The 17,341-nt window shown below is 52.9% G+C and overlaps 1 protein-coding gene across 3 annotated transcripts in view; it reads left to right on the top strand.

The window, feature by feature from the left end:
- The window catches only part of ASXL1 (ASXL transcriptional regulator 1), a 100,678-nt gene that overhangs the window by 77,086 nt on the left and 6,251 nt on the right, over positions 1 to 17,341 (top strand). The window lies entirely within an intron of this gene.

Below are 17,341 nucleotides of genomic sequence, written 5' to 3'. Positions count from 1 at the left end.
CTGATTGTGGCACCCGCTGCTCCTTCTACTATGAGAAAACCCTTCGAGACCGTTGCACACATCGGCTTGAGATGTCGCATAGGAGCATAGACGACACTCCAGGCATTTTCGATCATGACTGCGTCTAAGAGGAAGAACACATCCTTAACAGTCTGTTGCGGAGAAAGAGGCGTTCTCAATCCAGGGCAGTTCCGGATCAGAGGTGGAGGGCATAACTCCTGCTCCGCAGTTTGTGAGCACAATACCCCTTGCCCCTTAACACAGTTTCGATCAGCCCAAAAGGCATTCGACTCCTCTGGAACGTCATACAGTGGTCCACCACTGTCATCCTGCCATGGTTGGCACAGAGCAACTGTTTCAGACACCCCACCTTCTGGCTCGGTGCCGAAAAAGCAACCAAAGCCGAAACCTTCGGCATCGATCACTTCGGTCTCCAAACGCTGGCTGGTGCCTACCCAACCATCTGCTCCACGCTGAATTCCACCGCTTCAAAGCTGAGCAGAGCTTCGGTGCCAAAATCGAAACCTCTATTGAACCTTAAAATTACCAAGCCTACTTCTAGCAGACGAGTGATGCCAATCTTCCCATCGACTTGAAGAGCAACGGATGCTAGACAAAAGCAAATTTGTCATTGGCCTCGATGTGTCGAATCCTTGCCCACTCGTCTCCGCAGATTCCTCCACCACTCAAAAGACAGTTGTCTTTCCAGGAGGCTCTGAACATACCAGTTCCTACAAAGAAACTCCGGAAGGCAGACAATGCCATCATCTCTTGCATCACCCTCACCACCTTCACCCTCCACCACATTCAACAAAGGACCCACTGGATATGTTACGTCGGGGTCGCTGCGTTCTGATATTGCTGGGCATATTGGGGGACAGGACACTTTATGTACTCCACCACATAACGACCCCTGGGATACCTATGATTTAACCCACCAGAGGACGCAGATGCATATCTCATTCGGTCTTCCCCTCCTGATGACTCCACATCCTATTGGGAGCTCATAGCAAGAGCTACATCTTTCCACCAAGTGGAACTACAAAACGAGCCCTTAGAAGAAGACTTCTTCTTCAAAACACTTTCTTTCTCTCAGAGCCACTCAATACCTCCCAATGCTCAAGGGCATGCTTAGGCATACAGAAGACATTTTTAAAGACCCTGTTGGAACTAGGATTATAACACTCAAGGTGGATAAAAAGTAGGCCTCCATCTGACCCCATCTATTTACGGGACCAACTTCCACTAGACTCCCTAGTTATCACCACTGCTGGAAGTGAGTCAACTGACAGGCATGTGAAGAAGCCCCACTGCCTGATAAAGAATGTGAACATATAGCTGTGATGGAGAAGAGTTCCATTGGCGTATCGCCACATTTATGTGCTTTCTTGGAAGGTACGATCCTGCTCACTGGAATGAGATGGAGGGCCTTCTCCAATACCTCCCAGGTGAGCACAAGAAGCAGGCCCAGAACTTGTCTCGGAAGGTAAGTTTATTTCTGTAGTTGGGGATCTCTATGTATAGTCATAGTCTAGTGAATAGTCCCGCTCATGAGTGTGGACCCCGGAGCAATCAAAAAGAATCTCTTAAGCTGTCTAACAATGCAGTCCTGTACAGACACTTAAGAGAGAATTTAAAGACATATAATGCAGCCTATATCCACAGGCTACACTCTCCAGTACTTCAACTAGACATTCCACCAAAACCACACACAGCACAGCCTGCCAAGTTTTCTTAAGAGAAAAACTTCCCCTTAAACCTACAAAGCCTCTGGAATGATAGAGGAAGGGGAGGACCGAAAAGCCCCATAGGCTGCCATTATGTGGCTCAAAAAGGGATACCGTGCCTTTAAGAAAACTTTCTAGAACTTTCTCAGTATCCCAGAATGCCCAGCTGGTCACCTTTACTTTCAGTTCTTTTTTCCGGCTCCTGCTAGCAGGACCCTGGAGCAATGAGCTCTCCCTTTTTGGGTTTATTGTAAGAATTCTTGCACTTTTATAGTGTGTGAGTGTTTACACTCAACGTGTTTTGATACCATCTTCCTTCTCTAGTATTCAGAGCACTTCTTTTTTGTCTAAAATGCCAGCATTGTTTGATTAATGCCCATAGTGCTCAAGGAAGGCGGCCAAGTCGGACCCACACTTTGTGTGTATCCTGTGCCTCCCTTCTACTCATCTGCCTGAGAAGTGTGAGATTGGCCAGACCTTCACCTCCAGAACCCTGAGAGACAGAAAGATCAGGCTCCAAGGACTGGAAGAAAGAAGGCTGCAGAGTCAAGGTGGGTCTGGGCATGCTGGATCTGCTTCCTCTGCCCATGCTGAGGCCTCTGGGGGGCTCCCCAGCGTCAAGAAAACCAGGAAACATCACCGTTCTCAGTCTACGTCGATTCCATCGACGACTGCGTCGAGAGGCATGACTGCGGTCTGCTCCCTGTCTCCCCAGGGCTCTGGGTCAAGGCGACGTCGACGTCGAAGGGGCTGTCTAGGTCGCCGCCGAAGACGTCGTCATCGTCTGCGTCATCATCTTCGACGTCGTCGATACTTCGATGTCGTAAGGATTACAGTATGCGTCGGCGCTCGCCGTCGAGGGGACACCGCTGTTCGCCGTCGGCGCTTGCCGTTGAGGCTATGCCGCCGTTGGCCCTCGACGTCAACTCGGCGATTGGCGTCAAGAAGGACCCATTCGAAGTCCAGGCACAGACCTTCAGCGTCGAGGAGGCGAAGCACGTCGTCTAGGCATAGGTAGATGCCAAGAAGACGTTCGTCGACGTTGAGGAGGCGTTCTTCGACACTGAAGAGGCGCTCGACGCCTAAGAGGAAGAGGTCATCCTCCAGGAGGCGTTCTGGAGTCCTTCCTGATCCTCAGGGGCATGACGGCGACGTCGGTTACCAACGGGGGGGCCTTGCCTCTCTGTCGCCTACGCCAAGGAAGAAGTTGAGGGAGTCTCCCAAGCCGAAGTCACCTAGTCCTCCTCCTCCACTGCCTAAGGAGCCGCCGCCGTTCACTCCTTCGCCACCACCTCCTCCTGTTCCTCCACATGCACCGCCACGGCCTCAGATCCGTTTCACTGCCGCTCCTCCCTACGCCGCTTAAGTGGGCACCTCGGCCGAGGACCCTGGTCAGGCCGCCATCTCGGGCTCCGCCGCAGGCACCCGCAAAACCGCAAGTGCCTCCGCAGGCACCCGCGGAACGTCCAAGGCCTAGGAGACCTAGATCTCGCTCCGGACAGAGTGGGAGATCAAGGAGTCGCCGTCGCTCATCGACGAGATCAAGACGACACCGTAGGAGGGGTCGATCTAGGTACAGCACAGTCGTCCAGCGCAAAGGATTATTCCCCAACTCTATCAGGATCCCCTCGGACGAGGGTATCCACTGTGGACGAAGTGGTCTCTTCACGAAGTCTTATTGAGGGGTGCGAGCAAGCTAGGCATCCAAATGACTGTGCCCACGCCTACGACCTCCGTGATATTTGAGACTCTCCATAAGAAACACCTATTGAGGCCTCTGGTGCCTGGATTGGTGGAGCCCGCCATGGAGCTCTTCCTCACTCCGGCGGTGGCGAAAGCAGCGCCCTCCAGACTGCAAAAGAAGTACAAGGCTCCTGATGCGGACCCAGCTTTCCTCCGATTGGATCCAACTCCGGATTCCGTAATTGTGACGGCGGCAAGGAAGCAACATGCCACCACCCTGTCCTCCAATGTGCCTCCGGACAAGGAGAGTCGCTGGTTGGATTCAGCGGGCAGGAAGGTGTGCGGAACGGCCGCTACCTCTATGAAGGCTGCCAGTGCATCTGCGCTGTTGGGGCACTATGACCGGGCGCTTTGGGAGTACAGTTCGCCAACCTCCTCCCACGGGAAAAGGAGGATTTTATGGAGATTCTGAATGAGGGATTGCTGGTGTCGAACCAGCTGATCAGCGCTGCTGCAGACTCGTCGCTACTGGCAGCCCACATATACTGCAATGGAGTGAATCAGAGGTGCCACACTTGGCTCAGATTGACATCACTGAAGCCGGAAGCTCAGCAGGGGGTGGCCAACCTGCCCTTCTCGGGTGAGACCCTATTCGGTAAACACGCCGACGATGAGATGGCCCGCATGGAGGCGGAGGCTGAGACTCTGACGGCGGTGGGCTTGGAGAAGCCCAAGGACCAGAAGAAGATCTACCGCCCGTTCCAGAGACTCTACTGGGGTCGATGGCCTCCTGTATCTTCCACACACACGGCTTCACATGAGACCGCTGTAGGAGTGTCTGGAGGATCAGTGGGACCAGAGGAGAGGCAACTGGGACGACAAGATAAGACTCTCTGCATGCTCTACAGTCTCTGAAATGGTGGTATTCAGCAGAGAATCTCCTCAAGGGGGTTCCCTTCCACAAGGACATTCCCACTCAGACTAACTATCGTGACGGATGCTTCTCTCCACGGCTGGGGAGCGTATTCCGGGGAGTTACAGATCCAGGGAACGTGGTCTCAGACGGAGTCCACGTATCACATCAATTTTCTGGAACTCGGAGCTGTTAACTTGGCACTGAAGGCCTTTCATCCGTCTTTTCAGACCAACTCTCTGCTTGTACAGACGTACAGTATGACCACAATGTATTACCTCAACAAGCAGGGGGGCTCGATCGCGCACCCTGTCGCAGGAGGCGCAGGCAATCTGTCACTGGCTTCTTGCCAGAGGACTGATGATAACGGCTACTCAAACAGCAGGTGTGCAGAATGCTCAGGCAGACGGACTGAGCAGACTGATTCAGGAAAACCACGAATGGGTCATAAACGACGAAGTGCTCGGAGACGTCTTCGACAGGTGGGGCACTCCAGAGGTGGATCTGTTCGCCACCGCCAAAAACAGCAAATGACGAAACTTCGCATCCAGGTACTACCAGCAGGGAATGCTGGGGAATGCGTTATGGATCAACTGGTCGAACAACTTTCTGTACGCTTTTCCACCCATTCCCATGATTCCGGCGGTGCTCATCAAGCTGGCCCAGTCCAGGGCGCGGATGATCCTGATTGCCCTGTAATGGCCCAGGCAGTGGTGGTTCACGGATCTGCTTCACTGGTCTCTCCTTCCTCACATTCGGCTGCCGTGCCGGCAGGACCTTCTCACGAAGTTCGGGGGGCAGATGGTGCACCCCAATCTCTCGTCTTTGAGTTTGGCGCCATGGCTCCTGAGATAGTGCAATTATGGCCATTTGAATCTCCCTGCAGATTTTATGGACATACTAAAGGAAGCCAAGAGACCTTCCACTAGGACTTATGCGTGCAAGTGGAAGAGATTTTGCATCTGGTGCAAGTCCAAGAACTATGATCAAACGACATTTAAGGAAGATGTCATCCTTCCGTACCTTTTACATTTGGCGCAGTCTTGCCTTAATTTTTATTCTATTAAGGTTCATCTCGCTGCGCTGACTGCCTACAGGAAATGCCCTTCACAGACCACCTCATTCCAGATCCCTGTGATCAAGGATTTTTTGGAAGGCTTGAAGAAAGTATTTCCTCTTGTCCGGCTTCCTTCGCCTTCCTGGGAATTGAATGTGGTGCTGTCCAGATTGATGAGAGAACCTTTTGAACCTATTCATAAGTCTTCGTTGCAGCACCTGTCCTGGAAGGCGGCGTTCCTTGTGGCCATTACATTGGTCCGCAGGGTGAGTGAAATTCAGGCTTTGTGTTGCCAAGAACCTTATGCTGCTAAGGTTGTTATGCGTACTCGCTCTAAATTTCTTCCTAAGGTTATTTCTGATTTCCATTTTAACCAGACCATAACTTTACCTACGTTTTTTTAGAATCCTTCCTCTCCAGCGGAAAGGTCTCTACATTACCTGGATGTCAGGAGGGTGTTGAAATTTTATCTGGATAAAACCAAGGATATTCGTAGGTCAGACCAATTGTTTATCAACTATGGATCGGTCAGAACAGGCCTTGCTACCTCGAAACACTCCATTTCGAGGTGGATTGTGTCCTGTATACAGTTGTGTTATCAAAAGGCTAATAAGACCTTAGGGGGTAAACCTAAGGCTCATTCCACCAGGGGCAAAGCTGCCACGACTGCTTTGTTACGTAATGTTCCTATTGCAGAAATCTGCAGGGCGGCCACTTGGAAGTCGGTCCATACCTTTGCTAAGCATTACTGTCTGGACACCGATTCCAGGGCAGACGCTCAGGTTGGGCAGGCTTCGCTGCGAAATCTGTTCGCACAGTAGTGGTGGTGTACTTATTTTCTCTCCACCGCCGCTTTGGTGTGGAGATGGGCTTGCCATTCTATTCACTAGATTATGACTATACACAGAGATCCCCTACTACAGAAAGAGTAGTTTATGTCCTGTAACTCCAGTTCTGTAGTAGGGGTATCTCTGTTATAAGAAATGAGGTGCTGTCAATTGAAAATTGATTGCATCCCTTAGGGCACACTGGTATCAGAGGATTATGTACCTCCACACTCTTGAAAAAACAATCTTCACGAATGTGTTCAAATTTTGTAGGTAATGTTTTAATTCAATAAAGTCATTGAAGTAGGTTTCCCCACATGCTAAATGTGAATCATAAATATCAGTAATTATTTCCTCCAAGCCCAATGCATTTCGGGCTGCTGCCCTTCATCTGGGAGCATCTAAAGAAAACGACATAAGAAAACACCTATGTATATTCCTCCTAAATGTTAAACAAATATACCATCATACATACAATAATAAATATCCTAAAAATACGATAACTTTTGCATGATATCAATGGGCGGGTGCACAATGAAAAATTAAAACGTGCTGTTAAAAGGTTACCGTTGGTGTACGTGAAAAGAACAACTCTAGAACAGGTGAGACACAGGTAGTGGTGTTACGCGGTTGAATGATGCCAAGTTTACTTAGGTAAAACAAGTTTCTAAAGCAATGCTGCTTGATGTACCTCTGTGTTTAAAATCGGGCGCTGAACGCTGCTTATGTTAAATGTAACGGGGTCCGTGCATGCTTGTTCTGCTCTGGTTAGTGATCCAAAGCGGTGCCATGGTAACTTACGTTTAAAGAAGATAATCAATGTGGAATTCCAAACGTGTACGGCCTGGATCGAGGTACGCTCGGCAGTGGCGTGTAAAGTTAATGTGGAATTGAGAATCTAACCCGATGTGCCGGTCACGTGATCAGAAACATAGAGTTAAAAATAGGACTGTATTCTGTGAGTGGAAACCAGAAGTGCTTACGAATATGTACAGGAATAAAATAAACGCACAAATAATGAATGTTACATGTGATAAATGCAACTTAAGCAAAAAGGTATATTAAGGTATGGGAAAAGCATAATCGGTGCATCTGAAAGAAACACGTTAGTGTTAGATTCCTTACCTTAGAATATCCCCAGGCGTCAGTCTGGATCCGGAAACTTTTGCGTAGCAGTACCCCTGCGCGTCGGTAGGCGTCGTCTGCAGGCGTCCCCTGCGGCTCCGCGTCCGTCATTGGCGTCGTGCGCCGTGATGACGTCGCTGGAGTACATAGACGCCGCCTCCGCGCGCTGACGTCAGTTCTTCTTTTTTCCGCGCCAGTGGACGCAGATCTGAAGAGCAGTACTCCGGTCTTTGACCAAGTTTTTCGATTTTTCTCTATTGTGCCTGATAGGATGCCTGGGTTTAAGAATTGCGATGACTGTGAGCGCACGATGTCGGTCACAGACCATCACCGCCTCTGTCTCCGGTGTCTGGGCCCCGACCACGACGTGGACTCCTGCGTCGACTGCCGGGCCCTTACCAACAAGGCTAGGCGGGAGCGGTCCCGCAAGCTACTGGAGCTCCGGTTGTCGGCCCCACGTCGGGACCGGGAGCGGTCCCGGTCCGGCCGGAGGTCGAGAGAGCGTTCGAGGGAGCGGTCGCGGAGCCGCGCCGGGCGCTCCGGAAGTCGACACCACTCGTCAGGCTCGTCAGGTAGGAAGCACAAGAAGTCGGGGCGTCGTCATCGTACCCCCGACTCCCCCCGACGCTCGCGCGATGCGGCCGGGGGCTCGGGTGACCCCAACCCCGCGGCTCCGCGAGAGTCGCCGGCGCGGCCTGCCTCATACCCTCCGGTCCCTGGGCATGGCGCGACGCCTGAGGAGATCGAGGCGTTCCTCATGGCCATGAGGGCGCTCGCTTCTCCGACGGGGCCTTCGGGCCCAGTGCTACCGTCTGGGGGCCCTGGCGGTTCGGGTGTCCCTGCCTCGGCGCCGTCGGGTGCTCCGGCCCCGGCGCCGCCGACGGCTCCGACCCCGGCGCCGCAGGGGCCTTCGGGATCGGCGCCAGGTGGTCTTCCGGCCTCCCCGGCGCCGTTGCCATCGGGGTTACCCCCGACGCCGCCCCCGCGCGGCGCCGGTTCTCCGCTGCCGGTTCCGGCCGGTGGTGGGGTTCCGACGCCGGCTCCGGGCGGCGCCGTCCCCTTACCTTCTCCGACGCCGGACGCGGCGCCAGACGGGCGTCGCTCGACGCCGGTCCCGGCGCCGATGGGGCCCATGAACCCCGAGGAGCCGGTCTTCATCATTGACTCCGAATACGGAGAGGATGAGGAGTACGGTGAAGGTTGGGAGGGGTCCGAGGACCCTCTGGCTCGCGAGTGCCAGTATGACCCGGACTGGACAGGTGACTTGGGGGATGCCAGTGGTTTGGACGACTCTCCTAACCCTGGCTTGATCTCTCCTCCAACCGTGGCATCGGTGGAGGGAGCTGCCTATTCTGTGGTGCTGATGAGGGCTGCCAAGGCCTTAAACCTTTAGCTCCCCGTCGCGGCCGTGAGGCCTAACATCCTCACCGAGGTCTTCAAACCGCAGTCATGCCCACTGGAGCCACTGCTGCCGTTTAATGAAGCCTTGTCTGACGTTCTGTTGGGCACGTGGTCCAGGCCCGCTTCAGGTGCGCCTGTTGATCGGAACGTGGCCAGGCGCCACCGTCCTTGTCCGGACGACCCCAAGTACCTGTCTACCCACCCCACTCCTGAGAGTCTGGTGATCCAGGCCTCGACCTCCCAGTCCGCATTCCCGTCGGCCCCGCCCGACCGGGAATCCAAGAGGTATGACCAATTTGGCAAAAAGGTCTTCTCGTCCATTAGTTTGGGCCTGCGGTCTTGCAACACCGCCTGCCTCTTGGGCCGCTACACCCACTCTGTGTGGGATACGGTCGCGGAGCTGCTGCCAGAATGCCCCATGGAGGTGCGGGCAAAGCTCGGTCAGGCTGTGGCTGAGGGCCGAGATGCAGCGAAGTATTCAATTCGGTGTGGTCTAGATACGACCGACTCGCTGGGCAGAGCTATGTCTAAGACGGTGGCGATTCGTCGCCACGCCTGGCTGAGATCCGCCAATTTTTCGGCTGATGTCCAGAATACCCTGATGGACATGCCGTTTGATGGCTGTCACCTGTTCGGTGACAAAGCGGACCACGCGCTGGAACGCTTCAAGGACTCCAGGGTCACGGCCAAGTCCTTGGGTCTCTCGACCCAGCGTCAGCAACCGGGTTCGTTTCGTCCCTTTCGTGGCCAAGGAAAGGGCGCCCCCACACGTGCTGCCAGCCACGCGCCGCAACAATCCTTCCAACGCGGTGGCGGCCGTGGAAACCGCCGTGGTGGCGGTCGGGGACAACGGCGGGGTCAGACCACACCTTCCCCCGCAGCATCTACCCCAAAATCCTCCTAGTCCGTGCTTTCGGCCCCATGTGACGCCAGTGGGTGGCAGGGTTCGCCATCACCACGCTCACTGGCGCACGATCACTTCGGACAGGTGGGTGCTGCAAATTGTCCGAAGGGGCTACTCCCTCCCCTTCGAGACCTCTCCTCCAGCCATGCCACCGCAGAACCACCGTGTGTCGGGGGACCACTTGACGCTTCTGCAGGAGGAAGTTACGGCCCTCTTGGCCAAGGGGGCCATCGAGCGCGTTCCTGGGCCAGAAGTAGGGCGTGGTTGCTATTCCCACTACTTTCTGGTGCCCAAGAAGGACAAGGGGGGCCTACGTCCTATCTTGGATCTAAGGAACGTCAACGGCTTCCTCCGGAAGGAGAAGTTCAAGATGTTGACGTTAGCTCAGGTCTTGGCTGCTCTAGACCCACAAGACTGGATGGTAGCGTTGGACTTGCAGGACGCCTATTTTCACATCCCCGTCCTGCCGGCCCACCGGCGTTACCTGCGGTTCACGGTAGGCCTGGAGCACTTTCAGTTTATCGTGCTCCCCTTCGGCCTTACCAGCGCCCCACGGGTGTTCACGAAGGTGATGGCGGTGGTCGCAGCCCATCTGCGCAGGTTGGGGGTTTCAGTCTTCCCCTACCTAGACGATTGGTTGTTGAAGGCGGGCTCGCCCCAAACAGTCGTCCACCACCTTCAGATGACGGCAGACCTCTTGCACGACCTGGGGTTCTCCATCAACGTGCCGAAATCACACCTGTGTCCCTCTCAGAAGCTACTTTTCATCGGAGCGGTTCTGGACTCGGCGCAGTTTCGGGTTTATCCTCCGGAACGGCGGGTTCGGGATATTCAGGCTTTGATTCCCATCTTTCAGCCGCTATCCCGAGTCTCGGTCAGGTTGACGCTGCGGCTGCTGGGACTGATGGCTTCCTGCATCCTTCTGGTGCATCACGCCAGGTGGCGGATGCGGGCTCTGCAGTGGGACCTGAAGTTTCAGTGGGCCCAGCATCAGGGCAACTTGTCCGACCACGTCTTGATCTCGGAGGGCACTGCGAGACAACTGCAGTGGTGGCTTACGGACCGCGATTGGGTCAGGGGCAAGTCCCTCTCCCTTCCCCAACCGGAGCACGTTGTCGTGACGGACGTGTCCCTCCAGGGCTGGGGTGGCCACTTGGGAGAGGCAGAGATCAGAGGCATCTGGTCTCCGGCGGAGTCCCGGCTCCATATCAATCTGTTGGAGCTGCGGGCGATTCGTCTGGCACTGAAGGCATTCCTCCCCTTTGTCAACGGGAGTGTAGTGCAGGTGTTCACCGACAACACCACCGCCATGTGGTACTGCAACAAACAGGGCGGAGTGGGGTCGTGGACCCTTTGCCAGGAGGCTCTGCGCCTCTGGCAATGGCTGGAACGTCAGGGCGTGACTCTGACGGTTCAACACCTGGCAGGTTCTCTGAACGCCAGGGCGGACGAACTCAGCCGTCGGTGCTCGATGGATCACGAATGGCGTCTGAACTCGGACGTGGCGCAAGGCATCTTTCTGCAATGGGGAGAGCCTTGGTTAGATCTATTCGCCACAGAAGAGAACGCGCAATGTCATCAGTTCTGCGCGTTGGAGTTTCCAAGACAGCACTCGCACGGCGACGCCTTTCGGCGCGAGTGGAGTTGCGGTCTGTTATACGCCTTTCCGCCTATACCACTTCTGCCCAGAGTGCTGAAGAAGATCAGGCGCGACCGGGCCCAAGTTATCCTTGTGGCTCCGGACTGGGCTCGAAGGTACTGGTATCCCGAGCTACTCAGCATGTCAGTCGGTCCCCCGATCCGCCTGCCCCTTCAGGAGGACCTTCTGTCGCAGCAGCAGGGGACGGTCCTCCACCCGAACCTGTCCAGTCTCCACCTCCATGCTTGGAGATTGAGCGGCGGCAGTTGAGGCCATTTGACTTGCCTCCTGAAGTCTGTGATGTTATTCTGGCAGCCAGGCGTCCCTCCACTAAGTCGGTATACGCCTGTCGGTGGAACAGATTTGTGGCATGGTGCACAGCAAAGGCTGTGGATCCTCTTTCTGCCCCTCTTTCGGAGGTTCTTCTGTTTCTTCTTTCTCTTGCCCAGCAGGGCTCTGCTCTGGGCACTATCAAGGGCTACCTTTCTGCCCTTTCAGCCTTCTTGAGGCTTCCTGATCAGCCTTCTTTGTTCAAATCCCCGATTGTAACTCGGTTCTTGAAAGGCATCACTCACATGTTTCCACCTGTTCCGTTTGTGATGCCTCAGTGGGATTTGAACCTGGTTCTGACTTTCCTGATGTGTGCTCCCTTTGAGCCCCTTCATTCTTGTCCTCTCCGTCTCCTGACTTTGAAGACGGCTTTCCTGGTTGCCATCACCTCTGCCAGGAGGGTGAGTGAGCTCCAGGCTCTTTCTGTCCAACCTCCTTTCCTGTCCATTCATCCTGATAAGGTGGTTTTGAGGACTAGACCTTCTTTCCTGCCCAAGGTTGTTTCGGCCTTTCACATCGGGCAGTCCATCACCCTCCCTTCCTTCTTCCCGCCTCCGCATCCTTCAAAGGATGAAGAGCGGCTCCACCGTCTGGACCCAAAACGTGCGCTTTCATTCTACATGGATCGCACACGCCAGTTCCGGGTGGATGACCAACTGTTTGTTGGCTACGTGGGTGCGAAGAAAGGACGGGCGGTTTGTAAACGAACCATCTCTCGATGGGTCGTCCTCTGCATCAAAGCGTGCTACTCTTTGGCTCGGAAGGAGCCTCCTGTTGGGCTGAGGGCCCATTCCACTCGGGCCACGGCGGCTACTACTGCCCTGGGCCGGGGAGTCCCCTTGCAGGACATTTGCCAAGCGGCTACGTGGGCCTCGCTGCACACGTTTGCGAGGCACTACTGCCTGGACAGTCAAGTCCGGAGGGATGGCTTCTTTGGCCGTTCTGTCCTCCAGGACTTTCTGGTGTAGTTTTGTATTGGTTCGCAGACCCACCACCGGGGTTGGTATTGCTGGGGTATGTATTCTAAGGTAAGGAATCTAACACTAACGTGTTTCTTTCAGATGAACAAGTTACTTACCTTCGGTAACGATATATCTGTAAGAAACATTAGTTAGTGTTAGATTCCTTACCGAACCCACCCATCCTCCCCGTTCTGGGAACTGATACCTAGGGTTAAGGACATCCCTTTCAGGGCCCTAGTTTTTACATGGCACCAGTGTTGGTTCTCTCATGGCTCTGCGTCTCCTGGCGCGGAAATGCTGTGTGCAAAGAACTGACGTCAGCGCGCGGAGGCGGCGTCTATGTACTCCAGCGACGTCATCACGGCGCACGACGCCGACGACGGACGCGGAGCCGCAGGGGACGCCTGCAGACGACGCCTACCGACGCGCAGGGGTACTGCTACGCAAAAGTTTCCGGATCCAGACTGACGCCTGGGGATATTCTAAGGTAAGGAATCTAACACTAACTAATGTTTCTTACAGATATATCGTTACCGAAGGTAAGTAACTTGTTCGTTAATGCTACAAAAAGGAGACTGTCCAGAACTAATGTCCCTGTCCAGGGGGTTAATCAAAGGTATTATAGGTAGCAGGAAAATTCGATCCGTTCATTTAACCCATGAGGTTTCATGGATTGAGGTCTATAAATCCAGTAGTTCTCTCTTTGGAGTAAGTTTTGTTGTCACGTCCCTCAACTTTATTGATAACTTCCAAAATCATGTATTTGAGTTGTGAGACAGAATGTTTCATTTCATTGAAATGGCTTGCTACAGTCGATTTTTGATTGTTAGTACGAATATTGGATTTATGTTCATTGAGGCGTAGTTTGATTTTTCGCTTTGTTTTCCCAACATAAGTCTTTCCACACTGACATTTTAAAAGATAAACAACGTTGATGGTGTTGCACGTGGCTGTGACATGTAAAGTGATTTCATGACCTTTCATCGGATGTGTTATCTTGTTGCCCGTGATGTATTGTGACAATTGTTACAATTATTGCATGGTCTCGTTCCATGTGAAGAGTTGGTGGTTTTAGTTTGTTTGAGAATTTCTCCCAGATTTTTTCCTCTTATGTATGCAAACAATGGTTGGGATTTGAACATGTCTTTAAAATCAGTTTCCAATTGTAATAACGGCCAATGTTTTAGTACTATGTTCCTGAATGTCGTACTCACATTAGAAAATTTCGAAACAACGACCATGCGGTCACTTTTAGGTTTCAATCTGGGTTTGGCCAGAATTTCCTGGCGATCGAGTGGTTTGATCTGATTTTTAGCAGTTTCTAATATTTGGTTAGGATATCCTCTTAAGCGGAATCTATCAGTCATTTCATTGATTCGAATTTCAGCCACTGTGGGATCCGATGTGATGCGCTTGACTCTGAGTAGGTGGGATGTAGGTAGGTGCTTTTTGAGGGATGCCTGATGACAACTGGTGTAATGTAAGGTATTGTTTCGATCTGTAGATTTTCGAAATATGTCTGTGTTGATTTCGTTGTCCTGGAGTGTAATCCTAACATCCAAAAAGGTAATGGATTCTGACTCAATGTTCCATGTGAATTTGATGCGATCGTTGGAGGTGTTCAGAGTAGCAAGAGCTCTTTCCAGATTTTCCCTGGTATCCTTCCAAAGAATTAACAAATCGTCGATGTAGCGAACATACATTTTGAGATTTCTACTCTAATCTGGATTGGATCATATGTGGATATATTCAAACTCACCCATGTAAATATTCGCGTAGACTGGAGCTGCGCAATTGCCCATGCTGGTGCCTACTAGTTGCAAATACCAGTTATCTTGGTGTTTAAAGTAGCTCTGGTATAATGTAAAGGTTACTAATTCCATCAGGAAAACTTTGGTTGGTTCATCCATATCTAATTTCAAGATGGCCTCTTCCATGGCCTCAAGGCCTCCTGAATGGGGGATAGATGTGTATAATGAGTTTACGTTGGCAGTACACAGTGCATTGGCACGTCTATTCAAGCCAAAGACAGCTCTTGCGGCAGCATTCTGCACCACTTGGAGCCGCTATGGGCATCTCTACCGTGAGGAAAGTTGCAAAGAGGGCCACAATAATGCCAGTGGATTTGTACCGCTCTAGATACTGGCCTGGTCTCGCCACCATCCCGGAGCTAGAGCAAGTGCTCCCTTCACTGTGGTTATGCAAATGGCATCCAAGGTTCTCCACCTTACAGCTCTCCACCTTGTAGGTAGAAACTAACGTTTTAACTGAAGTGCTCCAACCAGGGCAGAACAATACTGTGAGTCTCTTACTGGTGCACCTTTAGGGCCAGGGCAAAACCGTGTTCTGGCCCCGCAATGAATTGCCAGATTGTGTGGCACCATTCTCCTAACGCCAACGACCCCTGCTTTTCTCACCCATCACCTTTCCCCATAGTGCTTAGTGGTGCAAGCTCCCACCTGCAGGACAAACTCTAAAACTTTCTCTGGTGAGGTACAGTCATCTGACATTTGCCTTTTTGGAGATAACGTGGGTTCTGCTCTGGAGCACTTAAAAGAAAGCCGGAACATAACATGCTCATGCCTTTGTCTGCTCAGCCCCGCCAACCACACCAGCCATTTCTATCCTTCAGTGGCTCTGGCAGTGTCATCCAATAGATAAAACTGCTTCAGCGGGGTTTCTAGCTTTTTTCTGGACGTGGATGCGGCACCCACTGGTCCCTTGGTTGCCAGTTCTTACCCACCCTCCCTTACTCCCTGTTCTGTGAATTGAACTCAGTTCATTAACAAAAAAATCCATAGTCTGGACATCTACACACTGGTCGCCACCAATTTGCTATTAAAGCTCTGCGCCTTAGGGTATGGATAACCTCAAAAGCAACGGACGTCTGTGTTATGTTATGTTATATTAACTTTTATATAGCGCACGGCTACTCAAAAAGAGTGTCCCGGCGCTTTAAGTAAGGAGGGCTGCAACACAATAACATAACACGGTTAAAAAAAGAAAAGAACAGAAGGCAGAGAGGGCACACGGCCTACTGGGTGAACAACCAGGTTTTAAGACCTTTTCTAAAGGCAAGTAGGCTGGTGGCTCCCCGAAGAGTGAGCGGCAGAGAGTTCCACAACTGTGGCGCCAGTAGTCCAAAGGAGCGACCTCCCAGGCGAGCTCTCTTCACTCGCGGGACAGCCGCCAGGAACAGGGATTCCGACCTCAGAGAACGAGCCGGATGATAAAAGGCAAGTCTCTTTTGGAGGTACTTTGCCTCCACCGCATGAAGGGCCTTGTAGGCCAAAGTCAAAGCCTTAAAGGCGATCCGTTTGCGGATTGGAAGCCAATGCAAAGTCTGCAGCAGGCCCGCTGCATTGGCACGTCTATTCAAGCCAAAGACAGCTCTTGCGGCAGCATTCTGCACCACTTGGAGCCGCTGAAGCAGGTACTCTGGCAGGCCCAGGTAAAGAACGTTCGAATAATCTAACCTGGAGCCGATCAGGGCCTGCACAGTCAGCTTCCTGTGCTCCTCAGACAAAAGGGGAAGAAACCTCCGCAGCATCCTAAGGAGGCCGAAGCAGGTGCCCGACACCCCAAGGATCTGGGATTTCAGCGTTAGCCCCTTGTCCATCTTGACCCCCAAGTTCTTAGCAATTTGGGAAGAACAAGACGGAGGGAACATCTTGATGGGCCACCAAGCCTGCCAATCTGGCTCCGTGTCACACCCAAAGAAGAGTACCTCGGACTTATCGGAATTGCACTTGAGGCTGTTCAGTTGGAACCATTGAAAAACAGCCCCAAGGCAATCCCGGATACTCTCCCCGTCAAAGTCTCCTCCTCTCTTACACGAGAAGAGGAGCTGGGTGTCGTCTGCGTAGGATACGATCTGGGCCCCAAACGACGCCGCCAAAGGGGTCATGAAGATGTTAAAAAGGGTCGGGCTCAAAATAGAGCCCTGTGGAACCCCGACTCCCAGAGGCGGCATCACGGCGGAATCTGGCGAGGCCCAGACAGTTTGCCGGCGGCCAGCTAGAAAGGAAGAAAACCAGCTGAGCACCGTCCCCCGCAGACCTATCTCATAAAGTCTTACGAGAAGGCCATCATGAGGGACGGTGTCTAAAGCCGCCGACAAATCCAGCATCACCAGCATGGCTTTGCCCCCAGAGTCCAGAACCCCTTTAATGGTTTGATACCTCGAGGAGCGCGGTCTCTGTGCTGAGATGTGGACGAAAGCCCGACTGGGTGGCGTGCAAGATCTCATTAGTCTCTCAAATTGGAGAGCACCGCCTGAACGTGCTTTTCCACAATTTTCGTAAGAGCCGGCAGCAGAGAAATAGGCCTGTAGTTGACCGGGGCATTCAGATCTAGGCCAGGCTTCTTGAGCAGCGGAATTACCATCGCCTGCTTCCAGGCCTGCGGAACCACTCCCTGGCTCAGCGAGAGATTCAATAGCGGGTTCGCCAGCGGAATAATCACCTCTGCAATTTTCGCCAGAAATTTAGCGGGGCACGGGTCCAGAGGCGAGCCCGATTTGAGATTGCCCATAAGGGCTAAAGAGGCAGGGGCAGAGATAGGTGGAAACACGCCCAACGTCAAACCTGGCGAAGCCAGAGGAGACAAGTTGGCCTCGGGGTTAATCAGGCCCGCTGATACGACCGATGGAAAAGAATCCGGTATAAGTTGGATCTTGCTCGTAAAAAAAATCAGCAAGATCCGAAGCCCAGGAATCAGATGGCCTCTCATCAGCGGTATTGGACCGTGGGGATATAAATTCTCTCACTATGG

This window comes from Lissotriton vulgaris, chromosome 7, assembly GCF_964263255.1.
Source record: "Lissotriton vulgaris chromosome 7, aLisVul1.2, whole genome shotgun sequence".
NCBI lineage: Eukaryota > Metazoa > Chordata > Amphibia > Caudata > Salamandridae > Lissotriton > Lissotriton vulgaris.
This window is presented reverse-complemented; position numbering and strand designations above follow the sequence as displayed.